Below are 19950 nucleotides of genomic sequence, written 5' to 3' on the forward strand. Positions count from 1 at the left end.
GCACATGCCTGTAATCCCAGCGGCTCTGGAGGCTGAGGCAAGAGGATTGCAAGTTCAAAGCCAGCCTCAGCAAAAGCAAGGTACTAAGCAACTCAGTGAGACCCTGTCTCTAAATAAAATACAAAATAGGGCTGGGGATGTGGCTCCGTGGTCAAGTGCCCATGCATTTAATCCCCAGTCCCCGCCCCCCCCCACAGGGATTATACCTATTTATAACTTAACTGTAAGCTACTTAAACTTTTCTTTATTGATGTTTTCCCCCAAAATGAATTCTAGCCAAAAAACCCCACTAAAATATCCATAAACACTGAATGTTTTAATACATTTATTTACCTCATCCCTAACAGAGCTGATCAGGGGCTGATAATATATTTGTTTGTGAAGAGTTAATTTCCTAGATAAAACATGCACATAAACACATAAAGGTGACGATATTTTGAGATATATGATGCTAATAAAGGTAATGTTTATTGGGCCAGCCACCGGACTAAATACTTTATTGGATTACCTCACTTAATCCTTGAAGCAAACCTATAAACTAGGTGCTGTTCTGATTCCCATTTTATAGATGTGGTTATAAATGAGGAACCTCATTACTGTAATTTAATCTTCACCAACCCAGAATTTGAGTTCGATGGCTATAAAAAGGTTGAATAAACAAATCAGAAATTAAAGAGGATTGCAAAAGACCTGGTTAACCTGAAGGAAGATTCTGCATCTAAAGACCTACTGAAAATCAGATGCTAATTGCTCCCAACTGGAAATGTTTGGGAAGATTCCGCCCAAAACTATACTATATCAAAACACTCTAAAATTCAGACTTTTGCTAGTTAAGAGTGGGTTTCCTGCTGGGTCTGGTGGTGTACACCTGTAATCCAAGCAGCTCAGGAGACTCATGAGTTCCAAGCCAGCCTCAACAACAGTGAGATGCTAAGCAACTCAGTGAGACCCTGTCTCTAAATAAAATACAAAATAGGGCTGGGGAAGTGGCTCAATGGTTGAGTGCTGCTGAGTTCAATCCCAAGTACTGGGGCGGGGGGGGGGGGAGTGGGTTTCCTCTCAGTATTATCCCTAATAATGAGTCCAAATTAGTAAGGTTTTACCTCATTTCCGTAGATAATAGAGTATGAAGGATGTCAGTAGCTGTTCAGAATATTTTGCATTAAAAATTTTGCATTACAGACCTATTGACCCTTCCGAGAGGTTTTTTTTTTTTTTTTGGCACTTGGCAAAAGAAACACAGCTGTGTGCCCATTTTCTGAAGGGATAAACTGAGACTAGAAGAGATCACAGGGCCACAGCTGACAAACACACTAGAAATGCCCCAGGGCTGGCTTCTGTGGACTCTCTCACAGTGGCCTCTCCTACAATTCTCCAGAGATGCGTACCAGCCCTGTTTTATTCCTTCTAAACTCTCCCAGGGCTCCATCCACGGACATCCCTTCAATTCTTAAGCATTTACAACAATTCTGCAAAGTGAAACAAGACCAGGATGCCCTTGGCCTCACTCCAGATGACACTGAAAACCACTATGTAGATTCACTGACCATCTCCCAGGGAAGGTTTTCCAGAAGTCTCTGGGGGACCCAGGCCCAGGGCAGCCCTCTGTCCCTTCTGGGGCGTTTTCCCACATCACAGGGGTTAAAGAAGGATCTTATGACCTCTGTCACAGAATCTTTTCACACCAAGAAGCTCAAAGGCGCTACCTGTTTGAGGAGTAAGGGGGTCACTCCTTCAGGGCCGTCCTGCTTCAGCGTCTTCCTCCTTCAGCATCCTCCAGAGCCGGGGCCTGTAGGAGTAACCCAAAGAGCACATTCAGGACATTTGGCTTCAACATGGGAACAGTCAGTGACAATCAGGGAGAGGTTAGAAAAGGGACGGGGGAAGAACCTGACAGCGGCTGGGCTGAGCCAGGAGGACCCAGCTTGGGCTGCTGAAGAGGGTCCCTGAAGGAGAAGAGGACTCAGGGGAGAAAGACATCCAGCTCCACTCTTCTGGTTTTCGGGTCCCAAACCCAGTCATCATGGCCCCATCTTTCCCTCACCCCACCCCCCAAACTACCAGCAAATGACATCAGCTCTAGCTTCAAATTACATCATCATTTTTGACCTCGGCCACCGCCACCGTGTTGGTCCAAGCCTCCCTGAAACCCCACTCACTGCTGGTTCTGCTTTGAAACTCACCTTTCCATCACCTATGGATCATGGGTTGAATTGTGTTATAGGGTGAACTGTGTCCCCCAAAGCTCCTGTGCTAAAACCTTAACCTCGTGTATCTCAGAATGGGTCGTATTAGGAAACAGGGTCACTGCAGATATAATTATGTAAAATGAGGTCATATTGTAGGATTGGGGGGGGGCTAACCAATATCAATGGTGTCCTTATTTAAAAAAAAAGGAAATTTTGACACAGAGACATACAAAGGGAGAAGAGCATGAAAAGATTAGTGTTATTCAGTTCAAGTCAAGGAATTTTCAGAAGCTGGGAGAGAGGCCTGGAATTCATCCTTCCCTAGAGTCCTCAAAGGAAGCATGGCCCTGCTGACACCTTGATCTTGGGACTCCCAGCCTCCAGAATCCTGAGACAATGGAGTGCTATTACTTAGGCCACACAGTATATGGAACTTTGTTACAGCAGTCTGAGAAAACTAATACATACCATGCTCTCCAGAACAACCTAAATGGTCATTTAAAAATCACTCCTCTGAGCCAGGCGCAGTGGCACATGACTGTAACTCCAGTGGCTCCATGAGGCTGAGGCAGGAGGATCCCGAGTTGAAAACCAGGCTCAGCAAAAGTGACATGCTAAGCAACTCAGTGAGACCCTGTCTCAAAATACAAAATGGGGTGGGGAATGTGGCTCAGTGGTTCAGTGCCCCTGAGATCAATCCCTGGTTTAACCCACCCCCAATCACTCCTCTGCTTAATACACTTCTATGGTATTTCACCTCCTCCAATGTAAAACAGAGTCTTTGAAATCATTTACCAAGTCCACATAACCTGGCTGATCTCTTCCCTGACCTCTCCTCCTTCTCTGCCCTTCCTCAACTTCCTCCAGCTATAATGGCTTCTTCACACTTCCCAAGCAGGCTCCTGCCTCAGGCCCTTTGCACTTGCTCTCCCTCTGCATGGAGTTCTCTTCCCTGGGCACCCTTCTACATCCTTCAGGTTTCTGCTCTAATGCCCTTTTCAGAGAGGCCCACTCCACCCCATCACATTTCTATCCCCCCCTTCCCTATTGTATTTTTCTTTGTACCCCTTGTCACCACCTGGCATTTATTTCCTTTTTAAATTTCTCTTCCTTCACACCATTGTATTGTGGTATGCCCCAGAGCCTGGCACATAGTAGGTGCTCAAGAAACAGTTGTTGACTTATTTACATCAAAGAAGCCAAGAGAAAAGAGGAGGAGACTGCACAAAGGAGGAAGTTGGGTATCAAAAAGTAGAAGAATCCAGAAAGATAAGGGCTGAAGCAACCATTGGGTGTGGCCATATGGAGGCCCCAGGGCACCTTAGATGAGGCAGTCCCTGTGGACCATAAGAGCCCTCGGCTGCAAAATCCACCAGGTCCCTGCCCGGGGCCAGGAATATCGCCCACAGGCAGAGGCGGGCGGGTCTGTGACTGGGCAAATCGCTGGACTACCTTCCAGAAGTCTGTCGGGCTACGAGGACCTGAGATGATGGCCGAAGGCAAGAGGGCCACAAGGGGGCGGAGTCCCAGGTCCCTAAGAGGCGGAGGGACCATGCAGAGGAGGGCCCCTGGCTAGGGGCAGGCCACCTCTTGCCTGAGTGGAAGGAAAGCAGGTTGGGGTGGGTCCAGGTGCAGGGGGAGGCGCGGGGTGAGGGGCACCTGGGCGGGCTCACCCTGAGCAGCTCCTTGTGGGGACAGCTGAGGCCAGGCTGCCTCCTAAGCAAGGCAGGGTGGCGGAGGCACGGCGAGGGGCAGCCACTGTGGGGTTGTCACGCAGGCGCAGCCCTTAGCAGCCAGGGTGCAGGAGGAGAGTGTTCCTAAAGGGGAATTCGAGGACCCCAAAAGCTCCATCTCTGCCCGGGCAGCCATCTTCATTCCCCAGGTGCCCAGATGCAGAGCCTTGTGCCCCCCTGATTCCTCCCGGTCAATCACAACATCACACTCTTCTTATATGAGAGGACTCCTGTTTGTTGAGCACATGCTAAGTCCTGGGTGTGTTCAAAGCCAAAAACCTTCAACAGCCGTTCTGCCAAGTGTTTTTCCATCCTCTTTTTGGAGGATGACACCAAGTTTCAAAGAGATTAACTCGCTCAGAGTCACACAGGCAGCAAGTGACAGAGCTGGGGCTTAAACTTTCATTTCTCTATACACTGTCACCAACCTAATCAAAGTCCTCAACATCCTCAACATCTCATGCTTCAAATTCAACAGGATAATCGCCTCTCACTCGCCTCCTATTGGATCCTTTTCACAGTCCACACCTCCTGATGATTTTTTTTTGTGTGTGGCACGGTTTTACCCTGTCCCCATCCTACTTGATCCATTTTGGTGGCTCCCCGATACAGGATAATTCAAACTCCACAGGCATCCCCTGGCATCCTTTGTAAATGATGCACTCGGCCTTCGACCTGGCTTCCCACATGCCCCTCTGCCCCTCCCACCCCTTGCACCCCGGGGCCCTCACCCTACAGCCCCACCCTTCTCTCTACCTGGCTCCTGGCCCTCTATGGAGGCCCACTGAGCACGGACCCCTCCCCACTCACCAGGAGCTGAGCCCCGTTCCCTTGACTAACGTTCCACCTGCTGATGTAGACTGCAAACCCCTTGAGGGTAAGTGCCATAGCCCACAGCCCAACACATATCTCAATGGTAAATGTTACCTGATCCACAGAACAATTATGATGCTCAGGTGACAGAATTTCAGAGGGTTTTCAGAAAACACAGGAGAACTGTGATGGCTGGGGGGAAGAACACTGTTTGTTATCAGGGATTAAACCCAGGGGCGCTGAACCACTGAGCCTCATCCCCAGGCCCTTTTTGTGTTACTTTCAGACAGGGTCTGGCTGGGTTGCTCAGGGCCTCACTAAGTTGCTGAGGCTGGCTTTGAACTCTCAATCCTCCTGCCTCAGCCTCCCAAGCAGCTGGGATTACAGGCGTGTGCCACCATGCCCAGCAACATTGGCCTTCAAGTTTTGGGGGCACACCTGTTCTGCATTTGTCCTGCATGACCCCATGCCTCCTGGTGTCAGGGTCTGGCACCTTCTAAGAACTACTCTGCTGAGGAGGATGGTTGGATTTGGCTCCTCCCACCTGGTCCTGCACCAGTCAAGCAAGGTCTTGGTGTCCTTCTTGCCACCCTTTCACTTTGGCTCACAGCCTGTCTTCTTCAGGAGAAGAGCTTGCCAGTGACCAGTCTGGCTGAGTGGGCCAGAAGAGTCGGGACTCTCCTCTTTAGTAGGAAAAAGACTACTCCATTTCTGGGAAATCAGGTCTGTTAAACTCCACTTCGATCATCACGGAGCGACACCCAGTGATTCTAGGAAACCCAGAGCCACAAAGGGAGGATGGCTGGGGGAGGTGGAAGTCAGCAGACCACCCAAAGCCCATCAGATCCCCCCACAAAGAGAGAAGGGTGGTCCTGAATAACAGGCTCTGGGAGAAACTATGGCAGTCAAGGCCCTGTCTGTCAAGATCCACCAAAGGGGCAGTGTGCGCCTCCTGACTTAGCTGAAATAACAGGAGCCCTGGAGCCAAGTCTGGGATCAAATCCTGACCTTGCCACCCAGCAGCTGTTGCACCTTGGGGTGGTCACTCAACTTCTCTGAGCCTCATTCTACATGAGTTAATGTGAGTCCTCGATGAAACAAGAAGTGTACAAAAACACCCAGCACGGTCCCAGGCATTAGGAACCAGTACCAAAACTGAGATGTATCCCCAGCCCTTAAGGGGCCCTCTGGATGCTCCCCTCCCTCCTTCAAGCCTTCAGATCTCAGGGCTCTCTCAGCACTCATGAAACAAATCCAGAAGCTATACAGCATTTCCCAGCAAGAAGGTTTGCAAAGAGGGAATGACAGAAGTCACCACGGGAACCAACAGGCCATCCCATGGCTGGTGCGAGAGAAGCGCTAGATCTTGGTCAGTGCTCACAGTGCTCGGGGCCTCAGCCCACACCCAAACAGGAAGTTTAGGACAAACTTAGAAAACACGTACACACAGCTGCAGAGAGCTGCACACCACTAACAACCACGAAATCCAGTCCTCCTGGAGGGTTCGGTGTGGGACCAGAGCAGCACACAGCGCATGCGCCAACCACCCTGCTCTTCCCGCGGGTCAGGATGCACCGCTGCCCCAGGCTCCGGGGCCTGAGAGCTCTGAGCTAACTGTGTGGAGCTGAGTTGGTTTGCCAAGGCCAGGATCTGTCCCCTCCGTCCCCTCCCAGGCATCAGCAGGGGCCCGAAACAGCTATCAGGGGCCTGGGAGCTTAGGCATGTAGGATTATTTTTCAGCTGGGAGATCTGCGCACAGAAAGAGGAAGTGACACGCAGCCGGCTGCCCCACCGGGCTGGGGGCCTGCATCTCTGTCTGGCTACCCAGTTGGTGCACATTTCTTCGGGCCCCCCAGTGCTCCCTAGGAGATCTCAGGCTGCCGGGTTCTTCTCTTCTGAAATCTCACCTGGCAATAACAAGTTCACTTGTATTTTCATGCCAGTCTGAGGATCTTCACTCCAGTCACTAGATTTGGAAGTGCAGGCAACAACTACAGGGAAAACTAGAAGGGCTCCTTCCCCTCTGCTCCCCATCTCCCAAGCCCCTGTGGACCTGGAATCTGCTTCTAGAAAACCTGCAAGGTGCATGTGTACCCACGGGTACTTGGTAATTAATAAGCAACATTAATACTGTTCCTACTGTCTCCCCCCAACCTCTGCAAGGTCACGTCCCACTTGTTTTTGATTCACCTTCAGCAAGGTCATAGTCCTGGTCCCACCCACCCCCCCACATACACAGGTGGCCTCACTATAAACCCGGTCACCTGACTGCTGGCTCCACAGCTGCCCCCACTCAGCACCTCCAGCAGTGGTTTCCCCACTCCCTCCCCAAATTAGGTTCCTTTTTTAAAAGTGACTCATTTAGGAAGAGACAAAACCAAAACTTCAATGGTAAAGATAAAAAGGCACCAAGACTCTTTAAACACCTCCCACTCCATGCAGAATTGAGATCCGATAAGCGTCCCCAGACTGGACCTCCTCATTTGGAACTTACGGTATACACAAGTCTTCTAGCAAAAAACACTTCCAGTAATGTCTTCAACTCTTTACATTTCAGTGTCTTTTTACAGAGACAGAGAGATGGCCTCAGGCCTCCAGTCAGTAGCTTTTGCAAAATGAGGGAAGGAGAAATTAAAGATTAAAGTCGATGCTTTCCACGGGCTCAAAAAAAATGATGTGATGTTTTACTACATTTATGATTCTGATTTATTAATGCAGGATATTGGCATTAGATCATGAGCCTAATGAGAATTCTGGGGAGTTTCTCATTAAAAGACAAGACTTCTTGGTATGTGAGATGTTTACAACATTCAAGCACAGGAAAAAGGCCCAGATTATATAATACGATGCATACAGTTGCACGGGCTACCGAGAGGCCTGAATAAAACCAGGCTAGGGCAAGCCATCAGGATGAGCAGAATCTGGGGTTCTCAACGTTGGCTGCCTTTCCTTACATTCCCAGGCGCTCCCTACCCCCACCCCCTGAAATTCTGGAACATTTTGCCTGTAATGGGGCTCTGGCTTCAGGTCTTTTTGTTTTTGTTTTTGAAATTGGTCCCAGTGATTTGAATGTGAATCTAGAGTTGAGAATCTCTGATCCACAGATAAGGAAACTGAGAGCTAAAAAATTAAGGAGAGCTTGGGAGGGTCACTCACTGATAGAGCGCTTCTCTAGCATGTGCAAAACCCTGGGTTTGATCGCCAGCACAGCAAATAAATAAATTAAATTAAAATAAATAATTAAGGAGCAGTCCAAGATTGCACATCTGGTAACAGGCAAAACCAGAACCAAATCTGCTATAACCAAAGTTGCTATCGACAACTCCTAGTCCAGGTCTGCAGTTTTGCTCAGGTTTTTGGTATTCACAAATTTGTTATTATTTTTTAATTTTTTTTAACAAACATGGGGGAACCAATATAGAGTTGCTAATTTTTAGTTTCATCAAGTAAAGGTATACAAATATCTACCAATTACTATCACCACTTCCTGACATGTTTTGGCTTATTTGCCTTCCTAATACCCTCTCTGCCCCCATCCCACCCCCACCCAGAAGGTAAAAGCTGATCACCAGGCCGCTGTCCACAGTCTCACTCACCTTCACTCGCCCTGCTCCTTATGACAAATCCAACCAAAACCCAGTCCTCAAAAAAATTCTTCATCTCCTCCTTTCCTTAACTCTATAGACATCTGTTTCTGAAAGTCCCGACTCCACCCACAGACTACTTCCCAGTCCCACACTTCACCTTCCCCCTGACCCTGACCTGCCCACAACATCTTTCCAAGTTACAACAACCAATATTTATAGCTTTTCCCTTCTAAATGTCTCCCTGATCCTGGCTACTGCTGAGGAATAGAACTAGGGGGTGACAGATGGAGTCCCAGCAAGGGCAGTTCTCTTTTTACCCTTTGGTTTGAATTTAGGGCAAGCAAGTATTCTTTAAAAAAAAATAAAATCTCACACACACACATACACACACACAGCAGCAGGTTGCAAAATACATGTATATTCGTTTCTGCTTTGTGAATTCAGAGAATTATCTAGGAAGTTTAAAATATAAATGATATTTGAGTGGTGGGATTATAGGTGACATTAATTACACTTCCCTTTCCTCTTTCTTTTCTTTATTATGTTTTACTTACATAATAAAAGAGTTAAAAAGAGCTTAAAACCTGAGGCAAAGCATTTTCTGATCTCCAAAGCCTCACGGTATTGAGAGAAAGAATCATCTCCTTTTTGTAAAATGGAAGATTCCCCATCAGACTCTCGGGGCTTCTGCGCCCTGCCCAGGCGTCTGGCGTGAGCCATTCCCCAGCCACGTGGGTCCCCAAGAACAGAAGGGGAAGCGAGGTCCTACCATGAGTCTCAAGTCCTACGCAGAGCCCGTCTGGCCTGCTGAGGTTGTGCCCTGCAGCAGGTGGGCCCACTGTCCTCTTGAGTGTCCCCCTTCCCTGTCCCTATTTTTCCCAGGCTGCCCCCCGACAGCCTCTTTGAAACTCTGCGAAGGCAAAGAGCCACACGATCCAAGTTAACAGTCGAACCCACAACTTATAGATCAGAGGCCCCCAAACCCTTGAGATGGGGTGTAAGCTGGAGGATTCTCCACAGTCCCCACGGCTCCCTAATGCCTCGCATGGGAAAGGAGGGGTAAAGGAGCAAAAGCAGAACTGCGAGAGAACCCGGGAGAGGTAGAGAGTGTGTGAGGTACAGAGAAGTACAAGGCATTCATTCTGGACATCTGGAGTGTCTCCTAACACATCCAAGGCCGAACAGAGAAAAATCCCCAAATACTATGAACAGCAAAATTCACACCCAAGAGGCTCAAGTGAGGAACTCTCAACCATTTGTGGGCTCCACCTCTTCAACCCGCTTCCCCACAGCTCCGAGGACCCTTCCTGGGTCTAGGAGGATCTAGGCCAACAGGAGTGGGTGGAAAAAAATAGGAATAAAGAAAAAAGAAATGAGATTAAGCAACACCACACTGAGGCGGGCTGGGGCCCTCCCAGAGCAACGTGGAGTGGTCAGTGGTCTGGGGCAGTTCCTGAGATGTGGGAGAGGAGGCTCAGTCTCCTCCTGACCTCATCTCCAAAGGTGAAGAGGTGCAGGATGTCTGCCAATGACCCAAACTTCTTGGGCCCTTAAGGTAGTAAATTTTAAAGAACTTGGCAACTTTTCAACTGCCAAAACAGACTGGCTCACACTCGATCCAGATGATGTGTGGCCTGTGTGAGATCATTTGTGTGTGTGGTGGTCTTCACTATGGTGCTGGGGGTCAAACCTAGGGCCTTATGAATGGGAGGCAGGTTCTCTACCACTGAGCTTCATACTCAGCCCAAGGCCTTTTGGGAAATCCTCATGGAGGCCACCAACCTAGCCTGCAGCTCCAAAGCTCTAAGAAGGAAGCCTTGGACAGTTCGGGCTCAGGCGTTCCCCTTCACTGCACTTGACTGACATATGGCAGTCCGTGCAAGCAGGGGGAGTCACTACCATGTACAAGTGTCCTTTGTTTCAGGTGGGGGTATGTGCCTATCTTCTCTCTGCAACCATTTGGACTGTAAGCCCAATGCTTCCCTTTCTTTCTTAAAAAACCCTCCCTGTTAGCCAGTGAGCTCTTACTAACCATGTATACCACCAGTTCTCAAACCTACCAACCCCTATCATGGGCCTCTCTCCCATGACTGGCTCCCTCTGGCCCTGACCTGGTAATAGCTTCTCCTATGATGCGTCCCCGCACCATATGCACCATTCCATCCCAGACAGCTCCCGCAACCCTCCTCTAGCTCCATAAATAATGACTTTACTCAAGTTCCTTCCATCTTGAACAAAGAATTCAAAGATAACTCAGAACCTAAGATCTGCACCTAAGAACACTGGAGTGTCGTGGTTACACACATTCAGAACAGATGGATGACCTCCCAAGGCCTGGCAGAGGGCTACCTGCCACCCATTACCAAAGGAGAGTGAGAGGTGGGAGTGGTCGGAGAAAGTCTCATGGAGGAAGTGAGATCTGAGTTGGGTCTCAAAATCCAGGGTCAATTGGGTCAAGTGGAGAGGAAGTGGGAGACCATCCCCAGCAGTGAGCCAGCACACACGTGGCACTGACCACAGAGTGGGTGGGGCACACCATGAGGAATGGTGTAGGAGTCGGATCCATTGGTCTAGCCCACTGCTGCCTCTGATCTAGCTGTGTGACTGGGACTGACCCATCCTGGGTCCCATTCCTCAGCAGTAACTTATGAAGACAAGGACACTGGTACCTACCCCCAGGGTTATTCTTTAAAGACAGGATGCTTAAGAAGCTTAGGATACTCATTGCCCGCCATCAATAAATGTTATTTTAGCTTCTATCAAAAGTACCCCAAACTAACTGTCCAGATGATGTTGCCAGGGCTCTGTCTTCTTTCTCACAGTCATGATGCTGGAAAGAGGTGAACACTTGCAGGATGCTTATCACCAAGAATACCCCAAGAAAGGTAAGAGCCAATTGAGCATTACAATGCCCAGGCATCTAGAGAGGGAACTCAGCGTGCCCCACAGACACACTCCGTTCTCTGCTCTCTGGGACCTCTGACTGCATCCCTAGGCCTCCCTCCAGCTGGATTTAGTCAAACGAAGAACCTTTATTCCCATGTCCCCCGTCTCAGCACGGCCCTTCACCATCACAGCTTCTACTCATGTCCCCATCTCCCCAACTCAGGGGCTCCCTCCTTCTGGCCACCCACTCTTGCCAGCCTTGGGGTTCTTCACCCTCCTTTGATGGTTTATCTCACACCACCCACTTTTCTGTAAATAGCCTTCTTTCATTAAAATCTCTCTAGTGGTACATTTTGCATGCACCCATCATTTCCTGCTGGGTCTCTGACTAACAGCCAGGACACACATCCATCCACCAGACAGATGGGGCTGAGACCACAGCCCCACCTATCTCCACCCACTTCGGGCCTAGGCAGAAAGTGAATGGCAGCTCTTAAGACAGAACACCCAAGTGTTTTGCTCAAGAAGGACCCTCCAGGACTTGAACACCCCCAGGAAGCTGGGTAAAACCAGGAGATCCAGAGACAAGCAACTCTCCCAACCCCAGCAGGGTACATTCAGAGGTTCCCCCAGGTCCACCTCGTAGCAGAACTCCTCTGGAGCACACAGGAAGCCACAGACTCCAGACCAATGTCTGAAAATATTTGCTCATGGGGGTCTTTCTAGCCTGAAATTCAAAAGATCTTTCAGGGCAGGATACTCCAGGGCAGCAGCTACTCCATAGGGCAGCCTCTGAGATGCCCTCTGCTCGCTCTCCCAGGTGACGCGGGGCACCCCAGCAGGCTTTCAGGTCCCAGTCCTTCACACCACAGACTCCTTTTCCACCTCTCTTAGCAAGTCATGCTGGGGCCTCAGAGTTTCCTTACTGTCTCTTTTGATGAATTGACTGTCCCCCTCTCTCCCTCACAAAGACTTGGTTCGGTACAATACAAAAGCATTTGTTAAGTGCTTACTGTGTACAAGTATCTTGATTCTCTGCACTAGAGATGCAAAGATGATCGAGTTAAAGATCTCAGGGTCCAGGGGCCACAAAGATCAAGAAGGAGGAAGGCTCAACACGACCAACAGGGCAGGCCTCTGGGGAAACAGAGATGCTTGAATGAAACTGGGCCTTGAAGGACGGGGCTGTGATTCTGGTGACATGGGGAGAGGGGCAGGACTGAACTGTCCAGGGCAAGAACAGAACAGAGCCAGACAAGGGGTCTGTCTCCAACGGAGACCACTTGATTCAAGACCCAAGCACATTCCACAGAGCAGAAGTGAAGTCTGGTCCGAAGGGTTCATTCCAGCAGCCTCCAAAGTCCAAACGCCCCCACTTTCAGAAATGGTTAAAGGCAGTGGCGGGGGGGAGGCAAAGTGCTTGTCCTCAAGGGGGTGTCTCAGCCTGACACTCACCATCACCCCCTTGGTCTTGAGGGTCTTGCAGTGGGTGGAATCCCCATGTGGAGAGGGACCTAGCCGCCCCAGGTCTCCACGGAGATCCACGCCCACCCCAGAAAAAATAAAAACCCCTCCAAGCACGCCTGCTCTTACTTGGAATTCTAAAATTAGACATTCATTCCTCTCACCTCAAAGCTTTTTCCTTTTCTATGCTGATATGCAAATGTCCTGGGAGAGGCTACTTCGCAGCAGCCACATATGGCTTGGCAAGAAGACTTCCAGAGACCTTTCCTGGGAAACAGGCTTTGCTTAAGGGATGCTTGGGAGATGACCTGGGATTAGAGGGGAGGTAGGAAGAGGAAGAAGAGGAGGAAGGAAGGAAGGAGGGGACTTCTGCACCCAATCAGCAGCACCCAACCAGGGCAGAGGGGAGGGCTAAAGACAGAGCCCTTTGAGACTGCCCCCCCCACTACTCTTGCTACAAAACCGAGATCCAATTCATATACCGTAAAACTTGTCCTTTCAAAATGCACAATTCACTGATTTTTAGCATATTCACAAGATGGCACAACATCATCACGATCTACTCTCAGAACACTTTCATCTTCCCAAAGAAAACCTGCCCCCATTAGCAGGCCCTCCTCATGCCGTGCCCCTCCTCCCCGGGCAACCACGGACTCTCTCCACGGATTTGCCCATCCTGGCCATTTCAAATAAATGGAATCAATAATACATAGATTTTGGAGTCTGGCTTCTTTCACTTAGTCTAATGCTTTCAAGGTTCACCCACTTGTACTATGCATCAGTACCAAACTCCTTTTAATGGCTAAATTATATTGGATTATATGGATATACCACATTTTATTTATCCATCAGAAGACATTTTATAGGGCAAAATGCTCCCAAAGAAAACTTCCTCCAGTGTCCTTGGGGATGCTTGGGCAGCACAACCACATACGTATCATCCTCCTCTGCTCCTTCCACAGGGCCCAAACCCTCCCTTCCCAGTCACTGACTTTCCAAACACACACTGGCTCAGGCCAGCAGCCCCAAACCAATCAGGCCATGATGGGAACAACTCCATTTTTTTTTTTTTTTAATGAGACAAGTTTTCACTTAGTTACTTAGGACTTCATCAAGTTGCTGAGGCTGGCTTTGATTTTGCAATCCTCCTGCCTCAGCCTCCCGAGCCCCTGGGATTGCTGAGTGAACTCTTAAAGTCTCTGAAAATGTGTTCCCCACATCTCCAGGGTCCTGGTAGCAAAAGATGGAAGCAGGAAGAGCAATACTGGCTTTACAGGCACGAGCTCTCTCAGGGCCCCATGCTTGATTGAATGCACTACGTCGCTGTCTTGAAAGTCTTAATAATTTTAAAACAAGGGGCCCCACATTTTCATTGGCACTGGGCCCCACAATTATGAAGCTGGTTCTGAGCAAGAGGCCAGGGTGTGGGGAAGGGAAGGACTCGAATCTTCCCAAAGCTGTGGAACTGTTGCTACCACTCACTGGGCCGGGCCGGTAGGCCAAGGCAGGGTACCAGGGCTATGCTGATGCTGAAAACCCAGCTCTCAAACTGCCTGAGACCACATCTTCCTACCCCAGGGCTGAGCAGTTGGCTGATAAGGGCTCCCTGAAACAGACTGGCTGAAAGTCCACGTGATAAGGGGAGAAGATACAGGCCTAGACTGTAAAGCGGGGGGCACTCAAACCGAAACTTGTTTGATCTAGTGTTCACTTACAGGTTAAGAGCAAGAAGAGGAAAGAAAGCAAGAAGAAACCCACATTAACTCAAGTAACCGGCACTGAGAAAACTTGTTAAACATTTGCTTTATTTTTTTCAACTGTCACCTTTATTTCCAGTGTATCAGAGAAGTTAATCGTTTCACCAAAAACTTGGTATTTGATCCAAAGAGAGCACAAGGTGAGTTTTCAAGACAGATAGCCACAGAGAGGACAGTACTAGCAGGGGTCTCAGGAACTGGCTCTTGTCCCTGAAGTCCATCTGCAGGGATCCCTAAAGCTTAGACCCCACACCCCGATCTACTCCAATTCTTATTTTATAGATGAGGAAGCTGAGGCAGGAGAGGGGAAGTAACTGACCAAGGTTACCCACAGAAAGGGGCAGGACCAGAACCCGGAAGCCTTTAGCTTCCCTCCCCACCTCCCAACTTCAGGAGAACAACCCAAATTCACACCCACACGCTGCCAAACTTCCCTGGATCCTCGGCTCAAGTCTTCCAGCACCTGTCGTCATCAGAAAAAGGAGTCTGGTTAGATTTAAGACTCCTAAAGCCTGATGCAGAAGATGCACCTGCCTGCCACCAGCCCCCAGCCCCCAGACCTGTCCCACAACCTGGCAAAGGGCCAAGGAGCTCCAGGAGAGCCCTGGGCCTTCCTGGGTCTAGGGCATTGACCAACTTGGCCTTTCCTGGGAAGACTGAAGTCTCACCCTAGTTTTTTCAGGGATAGGTGAGGGCCACACGAGGGGGACAGAGCTCAGGGCAGACAGGAAAGGCTGGCCATCCACTGCACCAGAGGGATCCAGGTGGCCCCTGGGATGCAGTGGAGGTTGTAGCTCCCATCATATTTTGTCCCTTTTCTATAAAGCACACTATCCAAATCAAACCTTCTTCAACACCCACCTGGATTCCTTTTAGTTCAACTTGTGTTTCTCTCCCTTCCTTCTGCTTTTCCTCACCTTTTCCCTTGAACGAAATCGATAGTGAGCACTTATTAGATGCTGGGCATAGTCTATCTGCTGGGTCTATTGCAGTGAACAAAACAGAACAAGTTTTGGTGTTTACATTCTAAAGGGCGGAAACAAAGAGTTAAAAGAAATGAATTATGTACCATGTCAGAGGGCATCAAATGCTTTGGATAAAAATAAAGAAGGATAAAAGGGATTGGAAATGGCAGGGAATGAAGGTATTTTATCTAGGATAGTCAGGACAGGGGTCTCTGGAGGAGGAAGGGGAGGGAGCCATATGGATATCTGGGGAAGATATTCTAGGCAAAAAGATCAGCAAATGCAAAGGCCCTGGGGTAGGAATGTCAAGAACAACCAAGACTCCAGCATGGTGTGAGTGATGAGGAGAAGGGCAGGTTAGAGATGCAGAGAGGGGTGTGGAGAGAGGAGGGAGCTGGAGCAAGCAGGTCCTGAAGCTACAGCAAACCCTTTCGTCTTTTCTCCTAGTGAGACAGTAGTATGCATGTTCTGAGCAGCAGTAATTGATCTGCCATAGCCTGTCACATGACCTTCCTAACCATTGTCATTCCAAGCAACCAATGGTAGGCATATCTATGAGGGGACCAGATTCAGGAACCAGGCCCTGAGCCCAGCACAGCCTCTAAGTCCTGTATGATACTGAGAACACATTTCCCTTCTCCGGGCCTCCACATTCACCTCTGTGAAATGGGAAGGTCATACTAGAAGATGTCTAGTGTCCTTTCTACAGAAATTCTTATTTTCTGACCCTCATACCGACTGCCCTTCCGGTCTTAGTCTCTGGAAGCCCCCAACTATTCCCCACTGCCTACCCCACCCCAAAGCAAACTCTCACTGCACCAAAGGCACAGCTCTCTAGGGAGAAAGGTCCAGCCCAGGAAATAGCCACGTCAGCAACGTCCTCCACCGATTATAAAGAGCAACCACTAAAGATAGCGCAGCCTCCACACATGTTGGTGGGACGCAGCCAGCAGGGGCCAAATCAGCAGGGTGCTCCTACGTCAGCTTCTGCCCAGGCTGCCAGTCTCTTGGGTTTCTCTTGCCACCTGCATCTACACTCTGGGTAGGACAAAGTTCTGGGTGTAAGAACTGCTCCAGGGCTGGCAAAATGGCTCGGTGGTTGAGCGCTGCCTGGCACGAATGAGGCCCTGGGTTCCATCCCAGCACTGCCAAACAAAACACAATGGCTCCACCCCATCCACCTCTTGGAGGGTCAGGAAGCAAGACACAGCCTCCCCCACCAGGCTGCGTGAGCAGGGCTCTTCTCTCCACCATCAGACTGGGAGCTCCATGAGAAGATGGGCTCTAACACCTAACAGATGGGGTGCTCATCCTATGCCTCCTCCTCCGCCTTCCCCATCAGATCGGGGCTCCCCACTGTCTTTCCACCCAGACCGGGAGCTCCTTGAGGCAGAGACTGGGTCTCCCCAGGAGACCAGGAGTCCCTGATGGCAGGGGTGGCACCAGCCCCATTGGACTAGAAGCTGTCTGAATTCAGGGTTCGCGTGCCCTTGCATTCTGCCACCACACTGAATCCCACAAGCGTCTCAATATAATGAGTGGTTTCTTTTTTTAAAATTCTTTTTTTCGTCGTAGATGGATACAATACCTTTATTTACTCATATGTGGTACTGAGGATGGAAGCCAGCGCCTCACACACTCAAGGCAAGTGCTCTACCACAGAGCCACAACCCCAGCCCTATATTTAGTGGTTTCTTTTTTTTGTTTCTTAATATTTTTATTAGTTGTTGATGAAATTTTTTATTTTATTTATTTCTATGTGGTGCTGAGAATCGAACCTAGTGCCTCACACATGCGAGGCAAGTGCTCTACCACTGAGCCACAGCCCCAGCCCTATCTAGTGGTTTCTTAAAACAACATGCTGTCCAGGGCCAAGCCACCCACCCCTGCACCCTGTGGCTGGAAAACTCCCTGCATATGAACCTCCAGGCAGAAGGAGCAGACAAATCTTCAAAGTCACTGTCCCCTCCACAACTTCTCCGAGACTGTTTACAGGCTCTGCCCAAAGGCTGTCCCCATTTAAACAGCCCTTGCTGGTGACTGAGGCTCTGGCCCAGCTGGAATGCACCTGAGGACAGGGAGCCCAGAATCCAAGCGGGCTCCTAAGCAGGCTCAGGATCAGCCGCACCCTCAGCTTCCAGGATGGGGAGGAGACTCATCTCAGGGGCAGGGTGGACAGCAGAGGAGGTGAGGGTGGACAGCAGGCATGGGCCTGGCTCGGCAGAAGCTCCGCACCTCACAGGGCAAGCAGAGACACCAAGGAGGGACATTTGTTGCACACATGGGGACTCGGGGAAGCTGCTGGAAGCTCCCCTGGCATGCAGTGTGCTGGCTCACATTGGCAAAGGGTTTCCGCAGATGTGCAGAGAAGGGACAGGAAGGCTGGAACTTGCAATGGCTGAAAGCGATCACCCCATCGTGGGCACCACTAACATAGGGACTGTTCTAGGTCCTTCCCACACGCCAATCCGCCAGTCATGCAATACCACTGCCCTCCTAAAGACCAGGCAACAGAGGCCTGTCCAAAGTCACTCATGGGGAGGAACGAAGCAGGAATATGGTTCCCAACATGTGCTCTCGGCCGCCGCCCTCTCCAAAGCCTAAGGGCACTGCCTCTGCTAGTTCCACTGGTTCCCCAGAACTCCAAGGTGGAACTGTGGAAAGCCACCCAGCCACCGCATCCTGAGAGCCTGGGAGACTTGGGTGGAACCCAGCAGAGTCGCACTGCATCAGAAGCTTGGGTACACTGAAAATGCCACCCTGATCCTTTATGACATCCTTTCAGGAGCCTCAGGTTAGAAAATTCCTACCTTCCTGTGTCCCTCTTAGAGGGTCTAGAGTTGTGGAGGTGATAGAGCACTCGCCTAGCACATATGAGGCACTGGGTTCCATCCACAGCACCACATAAAAATAAATAAAGGTACTGTGCCCATCTATCTCTCTATCTCTATCTCTCTCTCTCCATATATATATATATATATATATATATATATAATTTATTTTAAGTATCCTTAGGGAAAGAGTGATCCTTTTAGAAAAACTCCCACAAAAGTCATGATTATTTGAAAAAAAAAATCCAGGCATAATGGTGCACACCTGTAATCCCAGCAGCTTGAGAAGCTGAGGCAGGAGGATTGTGAGTTCAAAGCCAGCCTCAGCAAGAGTGAGGCACTAAGCAACTCAGCGAGACCCAAAAAGGCTGGGGATGTGGCTCAGTGGCTAAACACTCCTGAGTTCAATCCCTGGTACCCGCTGCAAAAAAATAAAGAAAGCTGTAAAAGAGAGGAGTGTGGAAGGAGGAAAAAGTGGCCCCCAACACGTCTCAGCTCTCACTGTCCAAAATAATATAAACTTTTTTTTTTCTTTTTGGTGCAAGGGTTCAAATCCCTGCCTTGCACATGCTAGGCAAGTGCTCCCCACTGAGCCACAGCCCCAGCCCTTGATCATTTCTAAACAGTGTGTTAGTTACATTTTCAACTAAAACTCCCCCCTGTGTTTTTCTTCAGGTTTCACATCTTTTTAGGAAAAGTTCATCTACATGTACATCAGTGAGTCCCACTGTGACACCAAGAGTCTCCATGACGTCTGGAAACCGAAGGAAATAAATAGTGGCTTCCTCAGACTTTTTTTAGATGAACAACTGGACCTGCCGTTTGCAGGGTGCTTCACATACGAACACTTGGCATTTTGGGCTGACCTGGGGGGCTGTCCTCCACATGGGATGCTTAGCAGCATTCCTGGCCTTGTCCCCCTCCCCTTCACTGAAATGTGACAACAAAAATGTCTCCAGACATGGACTGACAGGTGTCCTTGGAGGGAGGCAAAATGGTTTCCAGCTGAGAACCACTGTATTGAACAAAGCATTGAAAACACAATCCACAAACTGTTTAAAAATAAGCATATCCAATTTTTCCTGACTCCTTGGACGCCATGAATTTGAAAACTCTCCAGGTAGCTGCCATGGCTCCTTCCAGTGAATGTGTCTAAATACAAGTGCCCCAGATTCCCATGCCCATCCCCCCTTCTAGCCCCAGCCTTCCCACTCAGTCACATTCATGCTTGGAACCAACCCATCCTCACGTGCTCAACACGCCATCAGGCACTAGCTATCCACCTGGGTGGGTGACTGTCAGCTCTGACCGAGTGCTGCAGGGGTGAAAGCCAGAGAACACTAGGCTCGGGGACTCCAGCAGCCTCAGAGGCAGCAGTGGCCACACCGAAGAAAAGGGACCCGTGTTAATCTCCAGTGTGGTTGATCCATTGTGCTCCCCAAAGCCTCATCTGAACACACAGCTTGCCTCAGAGTGAACTACACCAAATCCGAAAATAGGTCAAAGAGAGAACCGAATCTAAGTCTGTGAAAGACCAACAACCCAACAGATAAATGGGCAGAGCATGAATCGCAAGAAAAGGAAACACAAATGGATCTTGAACTTGTGAAAAGATGCTCAACCACACTCATAAAAGAAATGCAAATTAAAACTACCTGAGACGCTGGTTTTCATCCATCAGATTGGCAAAGATCAAAACCTATGATAACTCACTGTGTTGGCGAG

General features: G+C 49.5%; 1 protein-coding gene across 10 annotated transcripts in view; it reads right to left on the reverse strand.

The window, feature by feature from the left end:
- TRERF1 (transcriptional regulating factor 1) overlaps window positions 1–19950 on the reverse strand; it is a 220155-nt gene that overhangs the window by 126130 nt on the left and 74075 nt on the right. For all 10 annotated transcript variants that reach the window (XM_081296691.1, XM_081296690.1, XM_081296698.1 and 7 more), the window contains exon 3: window positions 1707–1789. The gene's annotated coding sequence lies outside the window, so the exon portion shown is untranslated. The remainder of the gene's footprint in view (window positions 1–1706; window positions 1790–19950) is intronic.

The sequence above is a fragment of the Spermophilus citellus genome (genome assembly GCF_964194105.1).
Source record: "Spermophilus citellus genome assembly, chromosome: 5".
Lineage (NCBI taxonomy): Eukaryota > Metazoa > Chordata > Mammalia > Rodentia > Sciuridae > Spermophilus > Spermophilus citellus.